The sequence below is a fragment of the Cervus elaphus genome, chromosome 14 (assembly GCF_910594005.1).
Source record: "Cervus elaphus chromosome 14, mCerEla1.1, whole genome shotgun sequence".
Classification (NCBI taxonomy): Eukaryota; Metazoa; Chordata; class Mammalia; order Artiodactyla; family Cervidae; genus Cervus; species Cervus elaphus.
Genome location: NC_057828.1, coordinates 4,620,851 through 4,630,935, shown reverse-complemented (window position 1 = coordinate 4,630,935; position 10,085 = coordinate 4,620,851). Strand labels below are relative to the sequence as shown.

The window sequence follows — 10,085 nt, the reverse complement described above, 5'->3', positions numbered from 1 at the left end:
AACCCGTATGCAGGTCAAGAAGCAACAATTAGAATCAGACATGGAAAAATGGACTGGTTCAAAATTGGGAAAGGAATACTTCAAGGTTGTATATTGTCACCCTGTTAAATTCTATGCAGAACACATCATGTGAAATGCTGGGCTGGATGAATCACAAGCTGGAATCAAGATTGATGGGAGAAATATCAGCAACTTCAGAAATGCAGATGATACCATCCTAATAGCAGCAAGTAAAGAAGAACTTCTTGAGGAACTTCTTCAGCGTCTTGATGAAAGTGAAAGAGGAGAGTGGAAAAAGCTGGCTCAAAACTCAACAATCAAAGAACAAAGATCATGGCATCTGGTCCCATCACTTCATAGCAAATAGAAGAGAAAAAAGTGAAAACATAAAGAAGGCTGAGTGCTGAAGAACTGATGCTTTCAAACTGTGATGCTGGAGCAGACTCTTGAGAGTCCCTTGGATAGCAAGGAGACCAAATCAGTCAATCCTAAAGGAAATCAACCCTGAATATTCATTGGAAGGACTGATGCTGAAACTGAAGCCCCAATACTTTGGCCACATGATGAGACAAGCCAACTCATTGGAAAAGAACCTGATGCTGGGAAAGATTGTGGGCAGGAGGAGAAGAGGGCAACAGAGAATGAGATGGTTGGATGGCATCACCAAATCAATGGACATGTGTTTGAGCAATCTCAGGGAGATAGTGATGAACAAGGAAGCCTGGCACGTTGCAGTCCATGGGGTTGCAAAGAGTTGGACAGGACTTAGCAACTGAAAAACAAAATTACTGAGATTTGTTTTGTGCCCTAGTGAAGTCGTTCAGTCGTGTCCTACTCTTTGCGACCCCATGAACAGTAGCCTACCAGGCTCCAGGTCCATGGGATTTTCCAGGCTAGTATGTGGTTAATATTAGTAAATATTCCATGTACACCTGAAAAGTATGTGTGTTCTATTATTTTAATGTAAAGTGCTGCCAATGTCGACTGTCTGTTTTATAGTATCATTTATGATCTCTGCTGCCTTATTGGTTTTCTGCCTCAAACACCTGTCCATTGATGTGAGTGGTATGTTAAAGTCTCCTACTATTATTGTATTCTTGTCAATTCTCCCTTTCTGTCGGTTAGTATTTGTTTTATGTATTTGGGTGCTCCTATATTAGTTGCATATATGTTGACAAGTGTAAAATCCTCCTTTCGTATTGATCTTTTATCATTATATGGTATCTTTCTTTATGCCTTTTAAAAAATTCATTATTTGGCTGCCTCAGGTCTCGGTTACAGCATGTGCGATCTTCATTATGTCATGCAGGAATCATTTGTTTTCGCACTTAGAGTGTCTAGCTGTGGCATTCAGGCTCAGCAGTTGTGTCTCATGGGCTCCAGATTGTGTGGGCTTCAGTAGTTGTGGCACATAGGCCCAGCAGTTTGACCCACAGCCTTAGTCTCTCTGTGACATGTGGGATCTGATATCCCACTTTGGTTTTATTTATTTATTTATTTATTTATTTTTAATTGAAGGATGATTGGTTTAGAATATTGAGTTGGTTTCTGCCATACATCAACATGAATCAGCCATAGGTATAGGTATACATATGTCCCCTTCCTCTTGAGCAAAAAACACGGAGCTCTTCACAAATTCATAATTCATTGTCATCTTGTGCAGAGGCCATGCTAATTTTCTATTTCATTCCAAATTTAGTATATGTGCTGCTGAAGCAAGCACCCACCTTGTTTTCAAGTTTATTTTGTCTGAATATTGTGATCTCTGCTTTTTTATCATTTCCATTTGCATGAAATATCTTTTCCCATCCCCTCTCTTTCAATCTATGTGTTTCCTTTGCCGTAAAATGGGTCTCTTAGAGGCAACATGTTGTAGACTCTTGTTTTTCTTTCCAGTCTGCCACTCTATGTCTTTTGGTTGGAGCATTTAGTCTATTGACATTTAAGTTAAATATTGATAAATATGTATTTACTGCCATTTTAAGCCTTGTTTTTCAGTTGATTCTATATTTCTCCACTGTTTCATTCTTTTGTTTTACTTTTTATGGTTTGATGATGGTTTTATTGTATGCTTGTATTCTCTTCTTTTGTGTGTGTGTGTGTGTGTGTGTGTGTGTGTGTGTGTCTGTGTGTCTGTGTGTCTGTGTCTGTGTGTGTGTGAATCTATTTTATGTTTTCGATTTCAGGTTATCCCATTTTTCAAGTATATTAACCCCTTCCTATATCTGCTTGCTTTAGACTGATAGTCATGTAAGTTCAAAGACATTCTAAAAAAATAAAATGACATTTTCTTACTCTCCTCCCCCACATTTTATGGTTTTGATGTCCTCTTTTACACCCTAATGTTTATCCCTTTGCTGTTCCATGTGTTTATCATTGCTTTAACAAATAGCTTTTTTTCTTTTTTGATTTATATAATGGCTAAGTGATTTATTTTCTAATTGTGATTTCTTTTTTCCTGTATCTTACTTCTTTTCTATTTAGGGAAAACCTTTCAATATTTCTTATAGGATAGGTTTCATATTGTTGTATTCTTTTCATTTTTGCTTGTCTGATAAATCCTTTATCTCACCTTCTAATCTAAATGATAATCATGCTGGGTAGACTATCCTGTGTTGCAGACTATTCCCTTTCAAGACTCTGAATATATTTTTCTCTCCCTTTTGCCCTGCAATGTTTCTGTAGAGAAATCAGCTATCACTTCATGGAGATTTTCCTTTTAATTTATTTTGCTGTTTCTGCTTTTGAATTGTCTCTTTAACTTTTGTCATTTTATGTATAACATATCTTGGTTTATGTGTTTGTGTTCATCTTCTTTGGGAACCTTTGTGCTTCCCATATCTGGACATCTTTAGGTTTGGGAAGTTTCCAGCCATAATTTCTTCAAATACATTTTTAATCACCTTTTCTTTTTCTTCTCCTTCTGGAATCACTATTATGTGTAGATTGGCATGCTTTATGTTACCCCATAGGTCTTGTATGCGGCTTTCAATTTTATTCATTTGTCTTTCTAGTTGCCATGCTGATTAGGTAATCTCCATTATTCTATCTTCCAGACCACTTCTTCATTCTTCTGCACTATACTTTCCAGTATTCATTGCCTTTAGCTCAGCTTTAATCTTGGAAAATGAACTTTCTAATTTTTCTTGCCTATTCCTTATAGTGTCTCATTCCTTTTTACAGTAATGTGCATTTCTGTCCATAGCCATTCTTAATTCCTTCAGTATTTTCACCACCTCCTTTTGAACTTGGTGTCTATTAGACTGAAGAGGACTGTTTGACTGTCAACTATGTGTAGAAGAATGAAATTAGAAAACTTTCTAATACCATACACAAAAATAAACTCAAAATGGATTAAAGACTTAAACATAAGACCACAAACTATAAAACTCTTAGAGAAAAACATAGGCAGAGCACACTCTCTGACATAAATCACTGCAAGATCCTCTATGATTTATCTCCTAGAGTAATGGAAAACAAAAAAAAAAACACAAACCTCAGAATGGTAGAAAATAATAGCAAATGAAAAATTTGACAAAGAATTAATTTCCAAAATATATGAGCAGCTCATATAGCTCAATACCAGAAAAGCAAACAACCCAATGGAAATGTGGGCAGAAGACCTAAACAGACATTTCTCCAAAAATGACATACAGATGGCTAATAAACACGTGAAAAGATGCTCAACATCACTCATTATTAGAGAAATGCAAATCAAAACCACAATGAGGCATCATCTCACCAGTCAGAACGGTCATCATCAAAAAGTGTACAAACAATAAATGCTGGAGAGGCTGTGGAAAACAAGGACCCCTCTTACACTGTTGGTAGGAATGCAAACAGATACAAACATTATGGAGAACAGTATGGAGAGTCCTTAAAAAACTAGGAGTGGGAAGGTGGACGAAGATGGTGGAGTAACACAGGGAGATCTCCAGCCTCCCCACAAATACATCAAAACTCATCAAGATGGATGAAACTGGAGCCCATTACACAGAGTGAAGTAAGCCAGAAAGATAAAGACCAATACAGTATACTAATGCATATATATGGAATTTAAAAAGATGGTAACGATAACCCTATATGCAAAACAGAAAAAGAGACACAGATGTACAGAACAGACTTTGGGATTCTGTGGGAGAAGGCGAGGGTGGGGTGTTCTGAGGGAACAGCATTGAAACAAGTATACTATCAAGGGTGAAACAGATCACCAGCCCAGGTTGGATGCATGAGACAAGTGCTCAGGGCTGGTGCACTGGGAAGGCCCAGAGGGATGGGATGGAGAAGGAGGTGGGAGGGGGGATCGGGATGGGGAACACATGTAAATCCATGGCTTATTCATGTCAATGTATGGCAAAAACCACTACAATATTGTAAAGTAATTAGCTTTCAACTAATAAAAATAAATGGAAAAAAAAAAAAGACAAAATTCATCAAGATACAGAACAAGTCTTACAAAGCAACCTCTAGGCGAGAGTAGAAGACCCCAGGCCTCCAGGGGGGCAGGCTAAGCTCCCTGGGATGAGGTAGGAGAGAGGATGGAGGCATAAAATGGGAAAAGACAGAGAATTTCTGGATGGGAGCTTTTGCCCTGAGGGAGGGAGGGAGTCCTGAAGCAGGAAGAGTTCCCATGCACTGGAAGCTCCGTCACAGGGAGGCTCAAGGGAGAGCCATGGAATCTCAGAAAGACAGGCAAAGCAGAGACTTAAAGGGCAGAATAGAGGAAGCTGCACTTCTCAGCCCATAAACAGCTCATGGACCATGGCCTCGACCAGACAGTGAGCTTGGGGAACAGAGAGAAGCCCACAGAAGCCCCACAGCAGGGACGACAGGACCAGAGTGCCAAGAGAGGTGCCGCATACAAACCTCTCCAGCACACAAAACCCTTGTGGCACAGAGGGTGGGCCTAGGGAACCAAAACAAGCCCCACAACATAGAGGGTGGGCCTGGTGAGCTGAAGCAAGTGCACACAAACCCTGTGACAGAGGGCAGGCCTGGGAGGCCAAGACCAGCGCACGCAAGCGCCGCGATGCAGACAGCAAGCCCGGGGACCGGAGACATATGCACACAGCTCCGTGACATAGAAGCCGGGCCAGTGAGCCAAAGCAAGTGTGCAGAAACCCTGCGACGTAGACGACAGGCCCCGAGGGCTGAGACAAATGCACACAGGCCCGTGACATAGCAGGATGGCCTGGTGAGCCAAATCATGTGACAGGACATAGAAGGTGAGCTCAGGGGGCTGAGGGAAGCCCACACAAGTCTCCACAATGCAGAGGGTAGGGTCAGGGAGCTGAGAAAGATCCACACAAGCCCCTACCAAGCAAACTTTGGCCTGCAGTGCAGGGCAGGACTGGGGAACAGAAGCACTGGCAAAGATTCCAGGGACAAGTAGGGGGCTGGTGGCAGTGAAGATATGCAGAGAGGGCCATTTGACTGTGGCTGCAGAAACAGACGTGTCTAACACTGCCAAGGTCTGGTGCTGTAAAGAGCAATATTACATAGCAACCTGGAATGTTAGGTCCATGAATCAAGGCAAACTGGAAGTGGTCAAACAGGAAATGGCAAGAGTGAACGTAGACATTCTAGGAATCCATGAACTAAAATGGACTGGAATGGGTGAATTTAATTCAGATGACCATTATATCTACTACTGTAGGCAGTAATCCCTTAGAAGAAATAGAGGATCCATCATAGTCAACAGGAGAGTCCAAAATGCAGTACTTGGACGCAATCTCAAAAAAGACAGAATGATCTCTGTTTGTTTCCAAGGTAAACCATTCAATATAACGGTAATACAAGTCTACACCCTGACCAGTAATGCTGAAGAAGCTGAAGTTGAACGGTTCTATGAAGACCTACAAGACCTTTTAGAACTAACACCCAAAAAAGATGTCCTTTTCATTATAGGAGACTGGAATGCAAAAGTAGGAAGTCAAGAAACACCTGGAGTAATAGGCAAATTTGGCCTTGGAGGACAGAATGAAGGAGGGCAAAGGCTAATAGAGTTTTGCTAAAAAAACAAAAAAACAAAAAACAAAAAAAACCGCACTGGTCATAGCAAACACCCTCTTCTAACAACACAAGAGAAGACTACACATGGACATCACCAGATGGTCAACATCAAAATCAGATTGATTATATTATTTGCAGCCAAAGAGGAGAAGCTCTATACAGTCTGAAAAAAAAAAGACTGGAAGCAGATTGTGGCTCAGATGATGACCTCCTTATTGCCAAATTCAGACTTAAATTGAAGAAAGTGGGGGAAACCACTAGACCATTCAGCTGTGACCTAAGTCAAATCCCTTATGATTATACAGTGGAGGTGAGAAATAGATTTAAAGGACTAGATCTGATAGACAGATTACCTGATGAACTATGGACAGAGGTTCGTGACATTGTACAGGAGACAGGGATCAAGACCATCCCCAAGAAAAAGAAATGCAAAAAAGCAAAGTAGCTGTCTGAGGAGTACTTACAAATACCTAAGAAAAGAAGAGAAGTGAAAAGCAAAGTAGAAAAGGCAAGATATACCCATTTGAATGAAGAGTTCCAAAGAATAGCAAGGAGAGATAAGAAAGCCATCCTCAGAGATCAGTACAAAGAAATAGAGGAAAACAATAGAATGGGAAAGACTAGAGATCTCTTCAAGAAAATTAGAGATACAAAGGGAATATTTCATGCAAAGATGGGCTCAATAAAGGACAGAAATGGTATGGACCTGACAGAAGCAGAAGATATTAAGAAGAGGTGGCAAGAATACACAGAAGAACTGTACAAAAAAGATCTTCATGACCCAGTTAATCACAATGGTGTGATCACTCATCTAGAGCCAGACATCCTGGAATGTGAAGTCAAGTGGGCCTTAGGAAGCATAATATGAACAAAGCTAGTGGAGGTGATGGAATTGCAGTTGAGCTATTTCAAATCCTAAAAGATGATGCTGTGAAAGTGCTGCACTCAATATGTCAGCAAATTTGGAAAACTTAGCAGTGGCTGCAGGACTGGAAAAGGTCAGTTTTCATTCCAATCCCAAAGAAAGGTAATGCCAAAGAATGCTCAAACTACTGCATAGTTGCACTCATCTCACATGCTAGTAGAGTAATGCTCAAAATTCTCCAAGCCAGGCTTTAGCAATACATGAACTGAGAACTTCCAGATGTTAAAGATGGTTTTAGAAAAGGCAGAGGAACCAGAGATCAAATTGCCAACATCCATTGGATCATCAAAAAAGCAAGAGAGTTCCAGAAAAACATCTATTTCTGCTTTATTGACTATGCCAAAGCCTTTAACTGTGTGTATCACAACAAACTGTGGAAAATTCTGAAAAAGATGGGAATACCAGACCACCTGACCTGCCTCTTGAGAAACCTATATCCAGGCCAGGAAGCAACAGCTAGAACTGGACATGGAACAACAGACTGGTTCCAAACGGGGAAAGGAGTACATTAAAGCTGTATATTGTCACCCTGCTTATTTAAGTTATATGCAGAGCACATCATGAGAAACACTGGGTTGGGTGAAACACAAGCTGGAATCAAGATTGCCAGGAGAAATATCAGTAACCTCGGATATGCAGATGACACCACCCTTATGGCAGAAAGTGAAGAAGAACTAAAGAGCCTCTTGATGAAAGCTAAAGACGAGAGTGCAAAAGTTGGCTTAAAGCTCAATATTCAGAAAACTAAGATCATGGCATCCAGTCCCACCACTTCATGGGAAATAGACAGGGAAACAGTGGAAACAGTGTCAGACTTTATTTTGGGGGACTCCAAAATCACTGTAGATGGTGACTGCAGTCATAAAATTAAAAGATGCTTACTTCTTGGAAGGAAAGTTATGACCAATATAAACAGCATGTTAAAAAACAGAGACATTACTTTGCCAACAAAGATTCATCTAGTCAAGGCTATGGTTTTTCCAGCGGTCATGTATGGATGTGAGAGTTGGACTATAAAGAAAGCTGAGCGCCGAAGAATTGATGTTTTTGAACTGTGGTGTTGGAGAAGACTCTTGAGAGTCCCTTGCACTGCAAGGAGATCCAATCAGTCAATCCTAAAAGATATCAGTCCTGGGTGTTCATTGGAAGGATTGATGCTGAAGCTGAAACTCCAATACTTTGGCCACCTGATGCAATGAGCTGACTCATTTGAAAAGACACTGATGCTGGGAAAGATTGAAGGCGGGAGGAGAAGGGGAACAACAGAGGATGAGATCGTTGGATGGCATCACTCACTCAGTGACTTTGAATAAACTCTGGGAGTTGGTGATGGACAGGGAGGCCTGGTGTGCTGTGGTTCATGGGTTTGCAAAGAGTCGGACACGACCGAGCGACTGAACTGAACTAAACACTGCCAAAGCCCAAAGGACTGCCCAAAGACATGCTGAACCCATAGACTCCCCTGTGATATTCTCCGGGTTGGGGGAATTTGTGCCTGTGTTCTTATTGATGGAACTGGATCTTGGCTCTCTGAAGGACAGTGCCTTGTTCTACTACAGGACACTGTGTCCTACTACTGGACACTACACTGCCCTCCAGAGAAACGAGTCCAGTCCATCAACCAGAACACAGGCACAAGTTCCCCCAACCAGGAAAATATCACAGGACACTAATCCAACCCCATCCACGGGAGAAGACTCCACAACCAAGAAGAAGTATGACCTTGAGAACACTTTTTTTTCTTATAAATCACACTATTGTTTCCCTCTACATATTTCTACCTTCACATTACCCTTTTGTGGTATTGTTGAGTTTTCATTTCTGTTTTTCTTGTTTAAAAAATGCCCTCTTTTAAAGATTTTTTCACCTTTTTTGTGATTTTTCTGGTTTTGCTTTTGATATATTTGACTCCTTTTCTTATAGTTCTTTACATATTATAGTTATTCCTGAATATATATATAAATGTTTTTCACATATATCTAGTTATCTTTGCTTTTCTAGTTTTTCTTTTCCTGTTTTCCCCCCTTTCTTCACCTCTTCATTTTCTATTTTCTCTCCCTTCTCCTCTTTTTTCTCTTCCTCTTTTTTCCTTCGTCCTTTTCCCTTCACTCTTTCTTTTTTCACCATGTAAGTTAAATTTTTGTGCTCTCTTTCCTATATTCCCCAGTTGGCAATCTGCTGAGGCTCAGTTTTCCAGATTGAGCATTAGTTAGCTCTGTTTTTAATTGGTCAATATTAGTTTTGGTTTCTCTTGTTCACCAAGTCAATCTCCTGTATGCTATACTTATAACTGTGTGTGTGGAAGTGTGGGTATATGTCTCATTATTTCTGTAATTATCTGCTTGATCTCCTCCCACTAGAACACAGACACAGGTCATCCCTAACAAGGAATAAACACAAACTACTCAACCAACCTTTCCCTCTGAGGGCAAAAACCAAAAGGAATAAGGACTACAACGCTAAAGTTTGGGTAAAGGAGACCTCAAGCAGAGCAAAGTAGAAAATCAATCAATCAATAAATAGAAGACAGAGAATACAGCACAAATGAAAGAACAAGGTATAAACTCACAAGACCAAATAAATACGGAGAGGAAATAAACAATCTATCTGAAACAGAACTCAGAATAATGATAGTGAAGATGTTCTGAAGAATTGAAAATAGAAAGGAGATAATGCAAGAAACAATTAACACAGTTAATACAATCACCAAGGACATAGAAGATATATAGAAAAAGCAAACAGATGAATATCACAATCACTGAAATTAAAAGTACTCTAGAAGGAACCAATAGCAGAATAACTGAGGCAGAAGAACATATAGGTTAGCAGGAAGATAGAGTGGTGGAAACAACTGCTGAAGAGCAGAAGAAAGGAAAAAGAATGAAGAGAATTGAGGACAGCCTCAGGGACTTTGGGGACAATATTAAATGTACCAACATTCGAGTTATAGGGATCCCAGAGGAAGAAGAAAGAGAGGTACTGAGAAAATTTTTGAAGAAATTACAGTTGAAAACTATTCTAACATAGGAATGGAAAGTCAATCATTTCAAGAAATTCATAGAGTCCCTTACAGGTAAACCCAAGGAGAAAAATGAGACAGATATTAATCAAGCTAACAGAAAGAAAGCTTAACAAACCAAGGGAAAAG

General features: G+C 40.1%; 1 non-coding gene across 1 annotated transcript; it reads right to left on the bottom strand.

Moving 5' to 3' along the window:
- Window positions 1-1,613: 1,613 nt before the first annotated feature.
- LOC122708370 lies at window positions 1,614-1,723 on the bottom strand. Its single transcript, XR_006345153.1, has one exon. It is a non-coding gene; the product is annotated as a U6 spliceosomal RNA (small nuclear RNA).
- Window positions 1,724-10,085: the final 8,362 nt, after the last annotated feature.